This window comes from Triturus cristatus, chromosome 4_2 (assembly GCF_964204655.1).
Source record: "Triturus cristatus chromosome 4_2, aTriCri1.1, whole genome shotgun sequence".
NCBI lineage: Eukaryota > Metazoa > Chordata > Amphibia > Caudata > Salamandridae > Triturus > Triturus cristatus.
The window spans coordinates 943,536,575-943,555,571 of NC_140586.1; the positions used below are offsets into that span (position 1 = coordinate 943,536,575).

An 18,997-nucleotide genomic window follows, 5' to 3' on the forward strand; every position below is an offset into this window, starting at 1 on the left:
ATTGAATAATTCCTCACTATATGTAACGGGCAATGCGGAGTCCGGTCGGCCAGCCCGCCCATCAGCATGTCCTCAGCGCGGACGGGCGCAGACGGGCTGAACTCAGGCGTAACTCCGGCGGAAGTCCGGCGACTCCGCTGCGCGAGTCCGCTGCGCGAAGGCATGACTCCCTTTTCAAGTGTCTATGGCCCTACGGAGAGCTAGAGCGTCCAAGCCACACGCTCACCTCGTAGTACTCCTAAGATGGCGCCCTATCGACTTCAATGAGACCGGGAGATGGACCCGCCCAACAGCGGTGAGCAATACAAATTATAGTGCAAGCAGGGGCCCTAGAGAATAAAACCAGGGAATAATTCAAAATAAAACTAAATAAGATACAAAACGAGGGAGTTTTAAAAAGCCAAAGGCTAGTAGTTCCAGGTATACAGCGCTCGCAAAAGCGCCAGCGCTACAACAAGTTTCACAAATAATTAGTCAGCAAGGGAGAACAGACAATTTTACCCATTTTGAAGAAAGATACCGATACCAGGGTTTATCGTTTTATCATTGACTTAAGGGAAGTGAATAAGATAGTGATACCTCAGTATCCAGTGGTTTCTGATATCACGACGTTACTGACTTTGGTCCCGCCAACGGCAACCACGTTTTCAGTTATTGATTTGAAAAATGCTTTCTTTTTGATTCCTATTCATCCTGATAGCCGATACCTCTTCGGCTTTACTTTGAATAATAGGTCTTATAGATTTTGTAGAGTCCCTCAGGGTTATACAGAAAGCCCTAGTATTTACAGTCAAGCATTGAAACGGCAATTGGATTCCTTTGTTCTGCCTGAGGGTGTCGCCCTTATACAATATGTCGATGACATCTTGTTGGCGGCCGACACTCCTGAGCTGTGTGAGAAGTGTACGTTATCCTTGCTTTCCTTTTTGGCATCGCACAATCACAAAGTGTCGAGGAAGAAATTGCAATTCTGTAGACCAAAGGTGACTTATTTGGGTCACCTTTTGTCTAAGGAGGAGCGTGCACTTACACCAGATCGTATTCAAGCAATTTTGGACACGCCAGTACCTTCCACAAAGAAGGATGTGCGTGCATTTTTGGGCCTTGCTTCTTTCTGTAGGCAATGGATATTGGGGTTTTCATACATAGCTAAACCGTTGTTAGCCCTTTTGACAAAAGACACACCGATTCCTCTTCCCTGGTCAAATGAGTGTAAAATTGCCTTTCAGCAATTGCGACAAGCCCTTTGCTCAGCACCAGTATTAGGGACCCCTGATTATACGAAGCCCTTTACATTGTATGTACATGAGAAAGATTGATGTGCATTATCAGTTTTAGTGCAGATGCACGGCAATAAGCAGCGCCCTTGCGCATATTTTTCGGCTGTACTTGATCCTGTTGCCTGAGCATTGCCTGGTTGTTTTCGCTCGGTTGCGGCGACAGCTGTGTCAATACGCCAAAGCGAGGGAATTGTGTTATCTCACAAACTGTTGGTATTAGTTCCCCATGCTGTTGATGCCCTGCTTAATCAGACAAAGACGCTGCATTTGACCAGTGCTCGTTTAACGGGATATGAGTTGACGCTTTTGGCTCCTCATATTACGTTAAAGAGGTGTGCAACGTTAAATCCAGCCACATTGTTGCCGTCCCGGAAACTCAGTCTGAAGCACGGAAAGCACATGATTGTATTCTTGTGACTGAGGAACAGACAAAGGGTCGTATTGATCTCCAGGATACGCCCTTTACAGATGTAGATGGAGAACTATGGGTGGACGGATCATGCCTGAAGCTACCAGATGGTACGACTTCAGCAGCGTATGCAATTACCACATTACAAACAATAGTGGAGACTGCACGCATACCGCAGAAATCAGCTCAAGCAGCGGAACTGATAGCATTAACACGAGCATGTGAGCTCAGTGCAGGATTGTGTGTGAATGTTTATACAGATAGCCGCTATGCCTTCGGAGTAGCGCACGACTTTGGCCTACTCTGGAAGGAGAGAGGGTTTCTAACGTCACATGGGGCACAGATAATGTATGGAGAGTTAGTTCACAACCTTTTGACTGCATTAACATATCCAAAGAAGATTGCTATAGTTAAATGTAGTGCCCATAAGAAGGTGGTTGATAAAGTTGGAGAAGGGAATGCTTTAGCAGACCGGGTGGCACGAGAGACTGCGTGTAACGCCCTGAACGTCTCAGGATCGTTTAACAGACACGACAATGAGGACGCAACCACTTGTGAAGGGTTAGTTCTTTTAATGAAGGCAAATAAAATACAAAGAACAAACAAAAGTTATAGTCACTGGAATCCTCCAGGCTAAGTACGTTACCAGCCCACAGCACGGATGGTCCTAACCGTCCTCTGCATATACGCCGATCCCGGCGTATGCCAACAGAGGGCAGAAATGAAATGGCCGACAATGCCAATCGGTAGGCTGTGAGGGGCACGAAGAGTGTTGGGGAGAATCGAGGAGTCAGGGAAACACCCAGCCGGGGTCTCTACCTGAAGGGAGCAGCCGCTCAACCTCTTCCTCAGACTGCACCGGGACGCGGAGTCACCTCCTGGTGATGCGTCACCGATACCCCAATCACAAGCAAGAAGACTGAACCGAGAGCAGCCGCTCGATCGATCCTGTGGACTTCCGAGTCTGTAACGCGGCAAACACCTCCTGGTGTGCGTTACAGCTGGCAGTCCCTGTGTCTCTGGTCGGGCTGGGAGTTACGACTCCAACCAGCAAAAGCGCCACTGCGCTTGGACTCAGCCGAGTCAAAAAGCGAAGCTCAATGGTTGACCGGTAGAGCTTCCGGGTCCTTCACAGGTGACGATGGGTCAAGACACGGCCCAGGGAGTAACGACTCGACCTACCTCCGTTCTTGCCTTACTGGAGCACCACTCCGGAACACTGCTCTTCACGAAGCAGGTACGTCGGTGTAAACACAATATCCGACCGCCTTGTACCTCCCGGTTCCTCCCTTTATAGGGCGTGTTTTCCTTGAGTTATGTAACAGCTCTCCTGTTTACATAAGGGCGTGTTTCCCTTGAGTTATGTAACAGCTCTCCTGTTCACATAAGGGCGTGTTTCCCTTGAGTTATCTAACAGCTCTCCTGTTTACATAAGGGCGTGTTTCCCTTGAGTTATGTAACAGCTCTCCTGTTTACATAAGGGCGTGTTTCCCTTGTATGACAGGAATTCTTGACACTGCGATGCAGTATGGTGCTACTGCAATGTATGTTGTGAAGTCACAGGCAGAAAGATGGCACGATGCTAGGAGAGAAGTGCTGGAAATACAGAGGACCGCTTCCGATAAGGAACGGGAGCAATGGTCCAATGATGGAGAATTAGATGATGAAGGGTGTTGGAGAAGTAAGCAGATGGATAAATGGAAGTTACCCACTGCCTTCGTACAACCTATGGTTCAGATGGCACATGGACTAGCGCATGTTGGAGCTTCCGCAATTGTCAAATTACTCACACGAGTTTGGGAGCATCCGGAGATCGCTAGTACGGCAAAGAGGGTAGTGCAGACCTGCATGATTTGCCTGAGGTACAACCCCGGAAAGGGTACACGAACTCCAGCAGGAGGATTTGCAACACCTACTGCACCCTTTGAGGTTTTGCAGATGGATTACATTCAGCTTGAGCGCTGTAACAATCTGAAGTATGTTCTAGTAGTGGTTTGTGCCTTCAGTAAATGGGTTGAGGCATACCCTACGAAAGACAATACTGCAATGACTACAGCCAAGATGCTATTGAAGGAGTTCTTCCCTCGATATGGTGTTTGTAGATTGTTGTGGAGTGATAACGGACCTCATTTTATAGCAGACGTTATCAAGTATGTCCTGAAAGGCCTAGGCATTACTCAGAAGTTCCATGCAGTGTTTCACCCTCAGTCTGCGGGATTGGTTGAGAAATATAACGGTACTTTGAAGCTTAAGATCGCTAAGATCCAAGCTTCAACTTCTTTGACTTGGCCAGACGCTTTACCGCTGGCATTATTGTCAATTAGATCGATACCGCATTCTCGGACCGGTCTCACACCCTACGAGATCGTTTTCGGACGCCCAATGAATATTTGGGGTCCACCAAAACCGAAATCAGTGCATGATGTACCTTGTGTAATGATGAATGATTATCTGGCACAGTTAACGGATAATTTGGTTTCTATTCATCAACAGGTTCGAGAGGCGCTCCCTGATCGGTCCACAGGTGAAGGTCATACTCTCCGACCTGGCGATCAGGTTATGATTAAGGTGTTCGAAAGGACGAACAGTCTGGAGCCGAGATGGGTTGGTCCTGAGCAAGTCCTGCTCGCAACGAGGACAGCTGTGCGAGTTTCCAATCGGAAGAACTGGATCTATTCTTTGCACTGTCGTAAAGTGCCGCCTGGGTTAGTGGAGCCTGCTGTGTTGAACGACCATCGAGAACTCCTGACTGCAGAGAAAGGCCGTGCTGTGGAACCGAACGACACTGAGGAGCTCTTCCCGGACCAAGCGATTCCTGGAGGAGGAAGATATCATCTCAGACCGAGGAAGTGATTTTTTTCTGTATCCAGAGACGTTGTCAGAACGGCCCTTAGGTTAGTGAAACGGAGAGCCAATGAGGCAAGGGGGGTGGGGGGGATCAGCCCTGCATTAGTGTAGTGACACCCGTTTTGGCCCGCTGGTGAAGAAATCAACGGCTGCCTAAGGGGAAGAGTTCTGACAACTTTTTAGTTTCAGGAAGATATTGACTTTTTACTGTAAGATGGAGAAGAAGAAGATTCTTTGTGCGACAAGCTTTATTATCATTGTGGCTATTATTGGTATAACCACATGGTTTCTTGAGGATGTGACTCCTGCCCGTGAGTTGCTTGTTTTGACCACTCCAGTGCCTGAGGAGCACTACTTTTATACCCTTCCGTATCAAGAATTGAAGCATCGTCAGTCTTATTTGAATAACACTTTCATCCAGATGTTGCATCATACCCATGTTGCTACAAATGCTACGAACTGTTGGATATGTGGTATGATGCCAGCTCATCAGAAGAAAGGAGGAACACCGTTCATACCTCTTCCTTTCTCTCATAATGGCTCCTGTAGAGCATGGTACACTTTGCTTTTTACCACACGGAAACCTACAGTGGGACGATTACTTTTCAGACTTAATAGGGAATGTCATCAGGATAAAGAAGGCTATCCACAAGCGAATGGGACAATATGGGAGTGGAAAGAATATCGACCAGACAATGAATCGATCCCCTACATCTTCACGAACACTAGAGATACTGCTGGGAATGAACACTTTGTGATTCAAGTGGCACAAGCTCAAGCGGATCTGTGTGTTCAGAGTGTGGGTTATATTCCTGTCGGTGTTAGCGACTGTAGTATTGTTTTAAATATCGACGGATTAAATAATAGTACTTTCTTGGCCTCCCATAATACATATTTCGTATGTGGGAATAAGGGTTATTATCGCTTACCACCCGGCTGGTCCGGAGTATGTTATGTAGCGTTTTTATTGCCCCCTGTATTCTTAGCGCCTGCATCCTATCATAAAGATTTGAAGTTGTTGAATAATGTGACTGTAAATAGGTATAAACGTACTCTATCCATTGATGATGTTGATCAAACTGATACTAGCTTACAGCAGTATATTGATTTTAACTTAGGATTGTTCTTCTTTGTTGGAGCTGCCCTAAATAGTAGGAAGGTTCGAAGATTAACAAGAGTTGTAGAGGCTGTGACGAATCAAACCGCTGCTGCTCTTGGGAATCTTACGGAAGAATTACAAATTACTAGAATTGTTGCATTACAAAATCGTATGGTATTAGATGTTATGTTAGCTGACAGAGGTGGAGCATGTAAAATCATCGGAAGTAGTTGCTGTGTGTTCATTCCTGACCATACGCCATCAGTTTATAATGCTATTAATAAATTGCATAAAATCGCAGCTGAGATTCATACAGAAAATGGCACTTGGACCTTTTCTGGATGGTTTTGGGCATTGATCACTACATGGGGATGGAAGGTTTTAACTGGTCTCTGTATTATTGTAGCAATTCTGTTTTCCTGCTGCATCTGTGTTCAGTGTGGCCCTTTACTCTGTTCTCTTTGTGTGTCATTCTGTATACCTGATAAGAAAGCTATTGCCAATGTTACCTATCAGAAACATTTAATCAAAGAGGTGGAAGAGATGATGAAAATTGACATATATGATGATTATCCTAATAAGCCGAATGTCTTCAGTAAATGCTGAAAGGGTTGTCTGTTGAAAACTAAAACAGCGATGTGATTAAGCATTCACTAAAGACATGACTTCTTTCTCGTTAAAACATGTTTCCTGTCTTATGTTGACTAATGTCCGGACTCCATTTTGTATTGTCATGTCTCCACGTGCTTTGCACGAGAAGAGTCCTATCTTTTCGTTAGTTGCTCTTGTAATCTGCCCAGTAACAGTCTATAAATAGCTCCTTTGTCCGGCTGGCGCATGTCCAGACTTGACCACATCTGTTATCAGTTATCCCTTGTTTGACCATGTTTTCGCGGGCTCAGGAATGTATTAACTCCGCCCATATATTGATCCTGTATCGAAAATGTCCATAAATGGTAATGCATCTTGCTCTATGTTGTATCCACCCACTTATGAGCCCCTCTGTTGTGTATAAAAGGGGACCACGTATGCAAGTTCTTTGTGCTACTTTATGCAATACTGAAGAAGTGTTGTGTAGGTTGTAGGACCACCCTTAAGGGTTAATAAACGTTGTTTTTGTATTTGCAGCTTCCGTGCCAATTTCCTTCTAGCTTTTGTTACAGGAGAGCGAACCCTTGTATTTTTGCGGGCCTAGCTGGGGCCTGTATTCATCAAAAAGGCGGGCCGTCCTTTCGTTCCTGGAAAACGCAGACGCCCATATCTGTCTCCTTCAGGAGACACACCTGTCAAGGGACACTTATAGATTAAGAGCCAGGGTGTTCCCTCAGCAATTTTCTCATCTCTCACCGCTAAGACAGCTGGGGTGGCCATTCTGGTCACCTCTAAGTTCAATGGCAGAGTTGGCCTCAAACGGGTCGAAATCAGTGGTGGGCTGCTGGGACACACATTCACGCTGGGCCCACACACTTTCAACATTGGCACAGTATATGCCCCAAACAAGGGAGAAGAGGGGTTCCTTCATGAGGTGGCGCTGGAATTATCCAAATCCCACGAGAGATCGTTGGTCATGGGGGGGATTTTAACCTAGCTTTTGATAATTATATTGACATATCAAGCCAGCGACATGGGCAGACCGGGGCACTCACCAAGGAGGTAAGGCAGCTTCTGACTAAGGCAGGGCGGACTGACATATGGAGGTCTCACCATCCGACATCCGACGGATAGGGAGTACACTTTCTATTCACTTTCCTACAAGACCTACGCTAGGACTTACTATCTTCTAACCACCAGCACAATGACCCAGCAGGCACAACAAGTAGAGATACTCCCTTGCACAATGTCGGACCACTCGGCAGTGTGTATGTCGTTGGCCCTTTCTAGTTCTTGATCCCACACGCCGCTTTTGGCGGCTCAAAGCGACAATGCTCCAACGCTCCACAGTAGTACAACGGATCACAAAAGCAATAGTGGATTACTTAGAAGTGAATTACGTGCCCGATACCCCTATTGCAACACTTTTGGATGCCCTGAAGGCAGTAGTCAGGGGAGAGTTCATCGCTATCACCGCATTCGACAACAAAACCCAGCGGGAAAAGAGGGAGCAACTCTCCAGCGAGGTGAAAGAGCTAGAACGTATACACCAGAGAACGGGCGCTCCCAGGGTCTGGAGGCAGCTTAAGGCAGCGCGAACCCAATTAGCAGGCCTGGATATTGATAGGGCTTAGACACTCCTTCTACACTGGGGGGGACAGAAGAGGGAGCATCCTGGCTATTAGGTTAAGGGCACAGCTGCAAGCCTGAAACATACCCAGAGTTACCGACCGCTTTAGGCAAGAGCAGACTTCTGACCAGAACATTGCAGAAACATTCCAGCAATACTACGCAACCCTATATGGGGCACAGTAACTCTCCGATGGTGGCACTGCCCAAAACTTACATGGCGTGAAGACTGCCAAATTAACACCCAGCCAGACTGAAGACCTTGAATCCCCGATCAAGCCAGAGGAGGTAATCTCAGCCATTTCTAAACGAAAACTGCTTAGGTCTCCAGGCCCGGATGGGTTTTCTTCCCTTTTTTATTAAAACGTTTGTGCCACATTGGCCCTAATATTCGTGAGGGTATACAACTCAATTGGGCTCTCCTCCCTCATTCCATCCACAATGCTTGAGGCACTAGTTACAGTTATACCCAAACTGGGAAAGGACAAGCGGTACTACGCGTCCTATCTTCCTCCTCAACGTGGACCATAAACTGCTTTTGGGGATTCTAGCGCAGCGACTCTCCCCCCTGTCTTCCAGGGTTGATAGACCCAGACCAATCAGGCTTTGTGCCAAGCTGCCAGGGCTTTGTTAATACCAAACGCCTCTTGCACATTATAGACAAGGCCAAGCGTTTTGATATTGAACGCATGATTCTTTTTATTGACGCTGAGAAGAAGTTCGATAGGGGGCACTGGCCCTATCTTACAGCAAATATGCTCCATTTTGGCCCGCCAGAGAGATTTATAAGCTGGGTACTAAGTAGTTATACCAACCCTACTGCCTCTGTCCGTGTGAACGGCCTCACCTCGGACCCCTTTCCTATCCAACAAGGAAGAAGATAGGGTTGCCCACTCTCACAACTCTTATTCGCCCTTTATATGGAGCCCATGGCCCAAAGAGTGCGGAATTATCTCTTGCTATCTGGGGTGGTGTTTGGGGGTGAGGAACAGAAGATCAGTTTATGCGCGGATGACATAGTCGCCCCCTTGGAAAATCCTAGGGACTCCCTGCCCGCCCTTATGACCGAGTTGGAAAGCTTTGTGCAAGTATCAGGATTCAAGGTCAATATCCACAAGTCACAAGCTCTTAATCTGTCCATCACCCCTGGACACAATAGAGGTACTCAAACGCACGCACCACCTTCAATGGACTCGAGAGACTATCCCCTACTTAAGCCGGTGCCCCTGGAATCAAGCTATCCTGGCTGAAGAGGGGTGAAACCCTGAAACCGGTCCTAGGATGCTTGTTTCCGGTCCAGGGAGGACCTGGCTTGGCAGTTTGGGCTGGACTGTTCCCATGAGGCACAGGGTTGAGACTGATTTGCATTTGGACAGGTCGAAACTGGGGTGGCATGGTGAGCAAAAGAATGATGGATTTAACCCAGATCTCTTGCCTGGGGGTGAATGTTTTGATTTGTTCTGCATTCCGTCCATCAATTGTGTGTCTTTTGCCAACTCGCAGCCAGCATACAATGCACCACCTCATTGAATAGTACGACGTTACTGTGACACATACAGGACTGCCTTCCTAGATGGAGACCACACTCGCTGTCTTGGTTGGGCCGCAGAGCGGCGATAAAAATTAGTCTTACCTAAGATAATATTCCTATTCTAGACCTCTTCACTAGCCCCTCCTTCAGGAGTGCTGAACTCTAAGCAGCGTGATTTGGAACGCTTTATCTGGCGTGATCAGCGACCCAGATTACATAGAGAGCTATGTTATAGGTCCCCAATAAAAGGGGGTTTAGCAAACCCAAATTTGCAGGACTATTACTGGGCGATGCAGCTGAGACCCCTGGTAGTGATCAAAACCAGAATCCGAGAAGCACTGGCTGTTTATGGACAGAGCTTTAGCTAGATAGCCCCTATGGGGAGTACCCTTTCTCACAAAGGCGGCAACACCACGTAACTTATACCTATCAGAGGTCACACACTCTACACTATCAGCCTGGGGCAGAGTGGCCATATCTCGTGGGCTTACGACACTTCCGTCTCCAATCATACCCATAGTCCACAATCCTGCTTTTACCCCTGGTCTTGACACAAGAGCATTTGCTCCATGGACAAAAGAGGACTGCCAATCCATAGGACATTTTTTTGATGTGGAGTGACCCTAATCATTTGCTGACTTCCGTACACAACAGAATCTCCTAGGGAAGGAACGCTTCCGCTACCACCAAATCTGGCATTGGGTTTTGCAATCCGAAGTCCGGCAGGGGGCACAGAGGGTCCTTACGCCATTTGAGAAATGGTAAGTGATGAAACCCACGGACTCTCGCTTGACAAAAGAACTCTATAGATTAGACAGAAGCACCCCCGGGACAGATAAATCCCCTGGACAACTGAGATGGGACGGGGAGTTGGGCAGGACACTCTTGCAGAAAAGATGGACGGACATTTATTACACAGCTCGCCACACGGCAGGCAGTGTAGCGAACATAGAGACCACAACGAAAATAGTAACCTACTGGTATCTCACTCCTACAAGGCTTCATAGAAGTAACCCAACGAGAAGCCCCCAAAGCTGGAGAGCGTATGGTTCACTGGGCACCCTAACCCATCTACTGTGGGAATGCCCTCAAATCTCGGGCTACTGGACGCAGGTACTAGATGACATCGACGCCCACTTCGACACCCAGATACCCCGCTTTCCTGCTTACACTATATTGGGACTTCCCAACCCTCTCACCTTTCCACTTAGAACACGGAGGTGTCAGCACATTGCATTAGCGATGGGGTAGCCCTCCAAAATATACTATCTCACTGGGGGACGACCACCTCGCCCACCTATCTGAGGTTGCTTCATAGACTGCAGCGCATTCTTGGGATGGAGAGTATCTCTCGCCTCGAGCGGTCACACTGGAAACTGGCCCACGGGTCACTCGTGGAGTGGAGGCCAGCAATCTTCGGTGCAGGAGGTGCTCAAGGCTGGGGCTACTCGGAGCCCAAAGCACAACTTCGAGGAAGACCAGGAAGATGATGGTTCAGCATAAGATCACGGTATCCAGGGGTCACGGTTCCACGTCACCCATGATAGCCACGAGCCTCAGCCTTGCTGTGGACTCAGGGTAGCCTCGGGGAAGTCTGGAAATCCACCTCTGGGGATGCAGAGACTTCGGCGTCCGGCAGGAGCTTCAGAATTGCAGACCGGACAGTTGCTTCTTTGGTGCCTGCCAAGCAGGGGAGTCACTCCTTGACCCCAAGGGAGATTTCTTCAGTCTTCTAGTTAATGTAGAACATCGAAGGTCCAGGATGTATGAGTTTCGTCCAGGGTAATCTAAAGTCGCAAGGACTGGGTTCCCATACTTATACAAAGTTTGGGGGTTGGACATACTCTAGAAACCCACCTATGGGAGGGTTTGGAAAGAGCGGTGGTTACACCCATTTCCTTTGTCCAGTTTCGTGCCAGAGCAGGGGCAGGTAGCCCCTGCAACCGGTTTGAACTGGACTATGCACAGGGACACGAAGTGTGCCCCCAGTGCAGGATTTCAAAGCACTAGAGAGTGCTCCCACCCAGCCCCAATACACATCTGGGGAGGTGATTACTCCTCCCTGGGACAGGAAACCTATTGTCCAGGCCTCCCCTGCCGGAGTTTCGGTCAGCAACAGGAGGCCAGACCCGTGTCTGTGACAGTGGCATCCATTTTGTGATGCCATGGCTGTAGAAAGTCTTTACCGGATTAGACCAGTGTGAACATGTCTCTCCCTCTAGAAGGGTGGAATGCTACCCCCCCTGCCAGAACTGGCGGGGGGGGTGTAGTATTCCAAAGTGTTTGACACCAAACATGACATGTTTCCGTGCAGCCAGTCCAAAGTTAGCATTTACCGCGAGGTTATAATGCACTTAAGAGTATATGGTCAGGCTGCACCACAAACAGCATCAGAGGAGGTACTCCGAACGCTGCAGAGGGGCTCTGCTCATGCAGGGGCACCCTCTCACATAAAAACCAAGCACTCTGCCTTCAGGATTGTTAAGGCCTGCCATAGGAGTGACTTATAGGTTTTATATGTGTGTTCAATGGTAGTGATATAGGTAGCCTATGCCACTGTAAGAGGTAGAAGCACCACCTTACCCAGGCTGCAGTAGCAGACCTGTGGTGTCATTTTGGAGGGCTTCCCAGGGGTGGCATTATACATGCTTCAGCCCCTGGTAGGCCTCTGAAGTACCTATGCCCTAGGTACATAGTATACCATATACTAGGGGCTTATAAGGCACTCCGGAATCCAATTAGAAATGTACCTAATGTACATGGAAACCATTTTAGAGAGGAAGCAGCTAGGCTGGGGTCCTGATTAGCAGGGCCACAGCCAGACTAAGGTCGAAAAACAGTGAAACACCAGCACAAAGTGGGGGTACCCATGTGAAGCAGATCCTACTCTCCTACAAGCAGGATATAAGTTACAGGGGCCACTACTGACTTGAGTTGGCTGGCAGGATAATGGATCCAGGGGGGCCAATACTGGCTGAAGCTGGATAGCCTGATTACAAATTCCCCAGGGGCCCCTAATGACTTGAGTTGGCTAGAATGATAACAGGTTGCAGGGGCCACTACTGACTGGAGCAGGCTCAAAGAATAACAGGCCCTAGGGTGGTGGGGGTGCGAGTGGCACCAGTGACCAGAGTTGGCTAGAAGCATTGACGACCTTTGGTACTGATTATATGCAGGATTCCAGGTCACAAGAAGCACTGCTGAATACAGCTGGATAGCAGCAGTGGTGGCCTCTGGGAAGAAGGAATTGAGAAAGCATAACTGGATATACTGGTTTCTTTCATGTCGATTATTGTTTACACAAGAATGTCATAACGTGCATTGATATATTACATTACCAAATTACAATATTCTTATATTAATTTGATGTGTCTGTTCGCCTTAATATGCCTGCAAAGTTACATGATTCCATTAGGGCTCAGAACCATTTTATTTAGTGATGTCCATCTGCACACTTTCCTGCATCTTGTAGTAAATTGAATATTGGCAGACAGAAGTGTTATTTCCAGAAACAGTGAATTCTGCAGCTTGTCTGTGAATCTTTTATCTGCGCCTCACGGACTCCTCACATTCCTCTCCAGAGAAGATCCTGCCTCCTACTCGTTAGTGTCGTGTCAGTAACTGTTTCTATCACGTGTTCCTGTTTCATTGACTTGTATTAGGAGAAAAGTGTATAAAAATACATTAGCATTATATACTCCAAATTGCTTGAGGGTGGATGCTCTCGTCCATTGCAAAGACAAATGTCACTTGTTACTTTGCTTGGCCTTTTGCTATTATTGCATTAAATGTATGATAGATTTGTTGGCCTCCCGGTGTGTTGTTTTATTTTAACAAATATGCGTAGCAGACAGTGGCAGACTTTTCACAAAAATGACAATTTGATTTTATTCTTGGAATCACTCAATTTTCTTACAGACTTGGAAGTATTCTGGGTTCTTGCAGTTTGAGAGAGTACAGGATTATTTTATTTCAGGATACCTGCCTCAGAGTGCACTTCTTAAAGACAGCTGTCTGGTTATCATGTTGCTGCTACAAGGTCCTTACCTGTGCGAGTTATCGGGATCGATGCAGGGGGCAGACCCAAACCAGCCACACGTGGAGATCAATGACAAACACCGAAGAATTAACTGAGCTTCCAAGCTGGTAACTATTACAGAATTAACCTTGAAAATAAATGAAGACAAAATGTTTTTAGTATTCTGGTAACTCATGACCATAAAAAACAAAGGTTATAAATTCAATATTGTTTCAAATACTTAAAAAAATGGAACTGGATGTGCAAAATCGGAAGTTGTCCCAGGTCATGCGTGACACCTTCCACCACTATTGCTTATGGGACTTGTAGTTTTGTTTTTCTCATTAAAAGGATGGGCTCTAAAGTCCCAGTGTTCTAAGCAATGTTCGTTAAAATCAGAAGCCTGAGTGAGGGTGAAGCATGACACTGCTCTGCTTAGCAGTGAGACGAATGACAGTTCCCCAGCCCTTCCATTTTTGTCAGCCAGCGATTCATATTTTGTTGCAATGACAAAGAAAATTTTATTGCCGCTTGAGTCAAGTGAAGAGATAAAACCCTTTGGTGTTTAATTAACTACTGACAAACATGCACAATCAAGAACATGAGTTTCTGGTAAACCATCAAGCACCCAATCAGAATCAGCCGCCTTTCACACCCAGGAATTCTTGAGGTTTTGGAGAGGATGAATTGTACGTGGTGCAGGAGGAACACTACATCGACTCAAAGATTACTTATCAGGGATGGACTGAAATGCGAGCCTCATGGCACACTTAGCCAGCCCTTCCCCTCCCCATCAAACTGCAGACCCGATATCAGGGTAAATGAACCTGCAGAGGGGGCGCTAGAGGGCGCCAGACCAACATGGCCGCACGTTCGTGAGGCTCTCGCCAGCTGGACGATTAATCCATCCTCCAGCCCATCCATAAGCACGGAAACCAGCAATTGAGTGGCGATATCGGTGCAGAACGCATGCGAGCACGATCGCTAAGAATTTCAAGCTGCTCTGCTCTTGCAATCCGGAGTACGGGGCGTTTCTCTCTGCCCGCGGACGCAGCGACGGATATTCCCGAGTGCGGGGAGAAGCGTGAGCGAGCACGCAAGACCGGGGATTCGCCGAGGCCGCAGAGTCCGGGCGAAGGTGCCGCGAGCCGCGAGGAGGCAGCCGTAAGCCCCAGTGCTCCGGGGACGATCCTCAGCAACCAGAATACACGGTGAGGAGAGGTGGAGAGAAGCTCTCATACCGCCATAAAGTGAAGATACATACGACGAGCCGGGGGGGAGGTGCGCCTTTCATTGACACTGGCCGGGCTGCGTCCGCCGGATAGTGGCCCTCCTCAGCAGTCCTAACAACCAGGGGCCTTCCATCGAGACCTCTACTGGCAAATCGTCACCCTGGTTTCCGGGGAAGGAGGCACAACTATTTGGAGGCCATCGACGCGGGGGGCTGCTCCGGTGAAGTGCGTGGGGCCGTCCCATCGATCCTTGGGCCCATTTCAGTGCCCCACGACCCGGATCTGCATTTTTGAGGAGTGGCGCGAGGCCCTAATCGGACCACCTGCTGCTCCCTGCTGTTTGGGCGAGCACTGGTTCCGCTGAAGGGTGAGGCGGCGTGGGCGCTCCGTGCTTGCTCCGGTGGGCTGGGGCCCCCCCCTTCCTGCATCGCCAACATGGGGAAATCAGACACGAGACAATCTAAGCTCCCCTTTGAGTCCCACAAAAAAAAGGCCCGACCCCCACCGACGGAGGATGGCGACTCTGATGGGGGAGACGGCGCTGAGGTGGATTGGAAGGCGCTCCTGCTCAGCATGCAAACGAGTCTCACCTTTATAGACTCTAAGTTGGACAACATGTCTAAACGCCTGGACTCTGTGGTGCATCGCTTGGATCAACAGGAGGAACGGGTGAAGGAGGTGGAGCAGCGGGTTTCTGGTCTGGAGGATGGGGCGACGGCCACGGACACCAAGGTTTCACAGATGGAGAGACTCTTAAAGGTGATCGCTGATAAGAGCGAAGGTTTAGAAGCACGATCGCGCCGAAACAGTGTACGCCTTATTGGCCTTGCAGAATCCACCAATGTGGGCAAAATGGAAATCTTCATTGAGAAACTATTGGCTAACCTGTTCGGCCTGGAGGCTTTCTCCCAACAACTGGTGGTGGAGCGAGCCCACCGCGCTCTCGGTCGCCGGCCTGTACCCGGGGCCCCCCCTAGACCTATCATCATCCGATTCCTTAACTACAGAGACCGGGATACTCTGCTAAGACTTGCCCGTGAAAAACAACCGGTTCAGTTTGAAAACGTCACGCTTTCCTTCTATCCAGACTTCACGCAATCAGTTCAGGATGCGCGACGCAAGTTTGTGGCAGTCAAAAAAAGGCTTCTTCAGAGTGGCATCCAATACTCCATGCTCTACCCGGCTAAGTTACGTGTAGTCCACCTGGGCAAACAGCACCTATTTCAAGATCCAGCGCAAGTGGAACAATTTCTGAAAGAAAATAAGCGACCCCATGATACTACTCGGTCCCCCCCTGGGCGGGCGCGGTCCCGCTCGCCTACACCTGCACTGGACTGATCGGAGGCGGCACCCTCTGTTACCTTTTTTTTGCCTGTATGGTATTATTGCTAGATCCTCCTCAGAATATGTCTTGTTCTTTTTGGCAGTGACTGCTCTACACATTTGTTTTAAATGCTCACTTAAAAAGCCGTAAAGCTTCAACAATCCTAGGGGTTTCACTCTGCTTTAACAAATATTCGCTCTGGCACTTTCTCTCCCCTTCCCATGCCTTCCGCTAGTTGTAAGGACGAGTGTGCAGCGGATGTAATATCGGGGGAGAGCGAAGGCGGGTCTGGACCCCTTGTGTCCCCCAATACGGGTGTGCCCCGCCAGGGTTATGATGTGGTCGTTTTTTGGGTTTGAGAGAGGGGGGAAATATGCCCGGCATGATTGGGATGTCGGTGTGGGTGGGGGGGAGGTTCTCAGGGAATTGGTTATGTGTTGGTTAAGAATGTAAGGGACAATGGTACAAAGCATACAGTTGACTCGATACCGGACGCGGTCCGTACAAAGGTAGCTATAGGGCATGTAATTGATGGAATCCATGTTGAACAGGCGCAATCTTATTGGGGAAATGAGCCGCGTCAACAACACTGATACTAACTTGGGGGGAATGATCTCCACCATCACTTGGAACGTGAGGGGACTGGGAGACCCCAGGAAGCGCAGACAGATAGTGCATGCGTTAGACAGACTGGGTGTCCACATAGTATTTTTACAGGAGACTCACATGGATCCACAACGCCGGAGTGGTTTCGCCACTAGGTGGGCGGCACACTCTGTCTTTGCGCCATACTCTTCATACGCTAGAGGTACTGCTATACTGATAAAAAGACATATCCCCTACACTCCTTTGGGAGAGGCGGTTGACCGGGAGGGGCGATACTGTTTAATGTAGGGCAGGATTGGCAATGAAACTATCACCTTGGCCTGCTCTTATGGTCCAAATTACGATGACCCTAGCAGTTTTATGGCTGTCTGGAATAAGATAAGAGATATAGGATCGACACACACGATATGGGGAGGTGACTTTAACGCAGTTCTTAATCCAGTCATGGATAGATCGAACTCCTCTGCACATCACTACATCAACACGTATAGATATCTGAGGGACATATGCGACAACCAAGACGTCATAGACGTTTGGCGGCACCTACACCCTATATTGACAGAAGGCACACACTGGAATACTGCACACGCTTCCTGGGCTAGGTTGGACTACATCTTAATCTCTCGGGTGCTGGCCCCGGCTTTGTCAGCGGCACAACATGTAGGTCGCACTTTCTCAGATCACTCCCCAGTTATGGCTAAATTTCGGTTACTAGACGTAGTGGGGAAACCTCCTACATGGAGATTACAGCCCAACATTTTACTTGATGAACTCTTCCGAACAGAACTGGGACATGACATTGAGGACTTCCTCTCACATAATAAGGGGCCGGTGGAGTGTGTGGCAACTATGTGGGAGGCGCTGAAAGTCACGATCCGGGGTGTTTGCATCTCCAAGAGCTCGGGGGAATTGCGGGCGCTGCGCAACACGCTATATAAACTGGAGTGCACATTGCACAAGTTGGAGGCCCAAACGGACTTCGCCACCAATGTAGACGCACAAATTCAATACAGAATAGCATTGACTGACTATAAATCCACTGCTGATAGAGAGGCTAACTTTCGCAGTAAATATTTCAAGGCCAGGGCGTACGGAGAGGGAGAGCGCCTGGGGAAGGCTCTGGCGGGAGTCGTGAGGCCCCCACGGCGCTCTAATTTTATCGTGGAGTTGGAGGGTGATGGAGGGGAACTTCTACGCGACACACAATCGATCATGGCCGCTTTCACTACACACTATGCATCGCTCTATACCACTACCAGGGTGGGGACCTTGGAAATGGACGACTACATGAGTGAGCTCACTTTGGGATGGCTGTCAGACCATCAAAGAGAGTTCTTAGCAGCACCTATAGGACTGGATGAAATCAGAGATGCAATAGGGCAGATGGCATCCGGAAAAGCGCCGGGGTTAGATGGTTTGCCTATAGACTTTTACAAGGCCTATGTGGACATACTGGCGCCGGTGCTTCTGGAGGTCTTCCACGAGGCCCATGAGTCTGGAACACTCCCACCATCGATGCAGGAGGCCTTAATCACCTCCTTGCTTAAACCTGGGAAACCGCCGCAGTGCTGCGATTCTTATCGTCCCCTCTCCTTGATCAACTGCGAGGCTAAGATCCTAACTAAGGTACTAGCTAATCGCCTGAAGTTACTGATAGAGGGACTGGTGCTATCCGATCAAGCGGGATTTATTCCCGGCAGAGCTACCTCACATAACCTGCGTACCTTATTCTCTATTCTGCAGAATGTCGACCCTGACTTACCAATGGTGGCAGTCTTCTTAGACGCCACCAAGGCCTTCGACTCATTGGAATGGGACTACCTCCTTGGTATACTGCGCAACATGTGTCTACCCATAGGATTCTTGAGATGGATCACAATACTCTATCATAAACCTGTGGCCAGGGTGGGTATTAACGGTCGTATATCCGAGGCCTTTGAGATATCCAGGGGCACTCGTCAGGGTTGCCCCCTGTCTCCTCTTTTATTTGCTCTGGCCATTGAGCCCTTAGCTGCCCGACTCCGGCAACACCACCGGGACAAGGCTCTGCGTTGCTTCCAGAGACAGGTTCTGATATCCCTTTACGCTGATGACATTACGCTCTACATCAGAGATCCTTCAGTCAATCTTAACCCCATCTTGAGAGAATTTATACGATTCGCTGTACAGTCAGGTATCCACATTAATTGGGGAAAATCTACTATTTTCCCACTCACAGTGGCGGCGAAACCCTTCCCACTTGATTATCCTCTGCAGTGGTGCGATAGTGACGTCAGATATCTGGGAATACTGATCTCTCGAGATCGAGAGGAACTAATGCGGCTGAACTATGGCCGTGCGATGGACCATATTCAGACGTGCGTGACCAGATGGATCACGCTCCCTCGCTCCATGGCAGGCAGTGCGTCACTCATTAAGATGGTCATTCTCC

General features: G+C 48.6%; 1 protein-coding gene across 2 annotated transcripts in view; it reads right to left on the reverse strand.

The window, feature by feature from the left end:
* Positions 1-18,997, reverse strand: part of LOC146839020 (uncharacterized) — a 63,044-nt gene that overhangs the window by 39,373 nt on the left and 4,674 nt on the right. For both annotated transcript variants that reach the window (XR_014960765.1, XM_085603048.1), the window contains exon 3: positions 13,434-13,552. The gene's annotated coding sequence lies outside the window, so the exon portion shown is untranslated. The remainder of the gene's footprint in view (positions 1-13,433; positions 13,553-18,997) is intronic.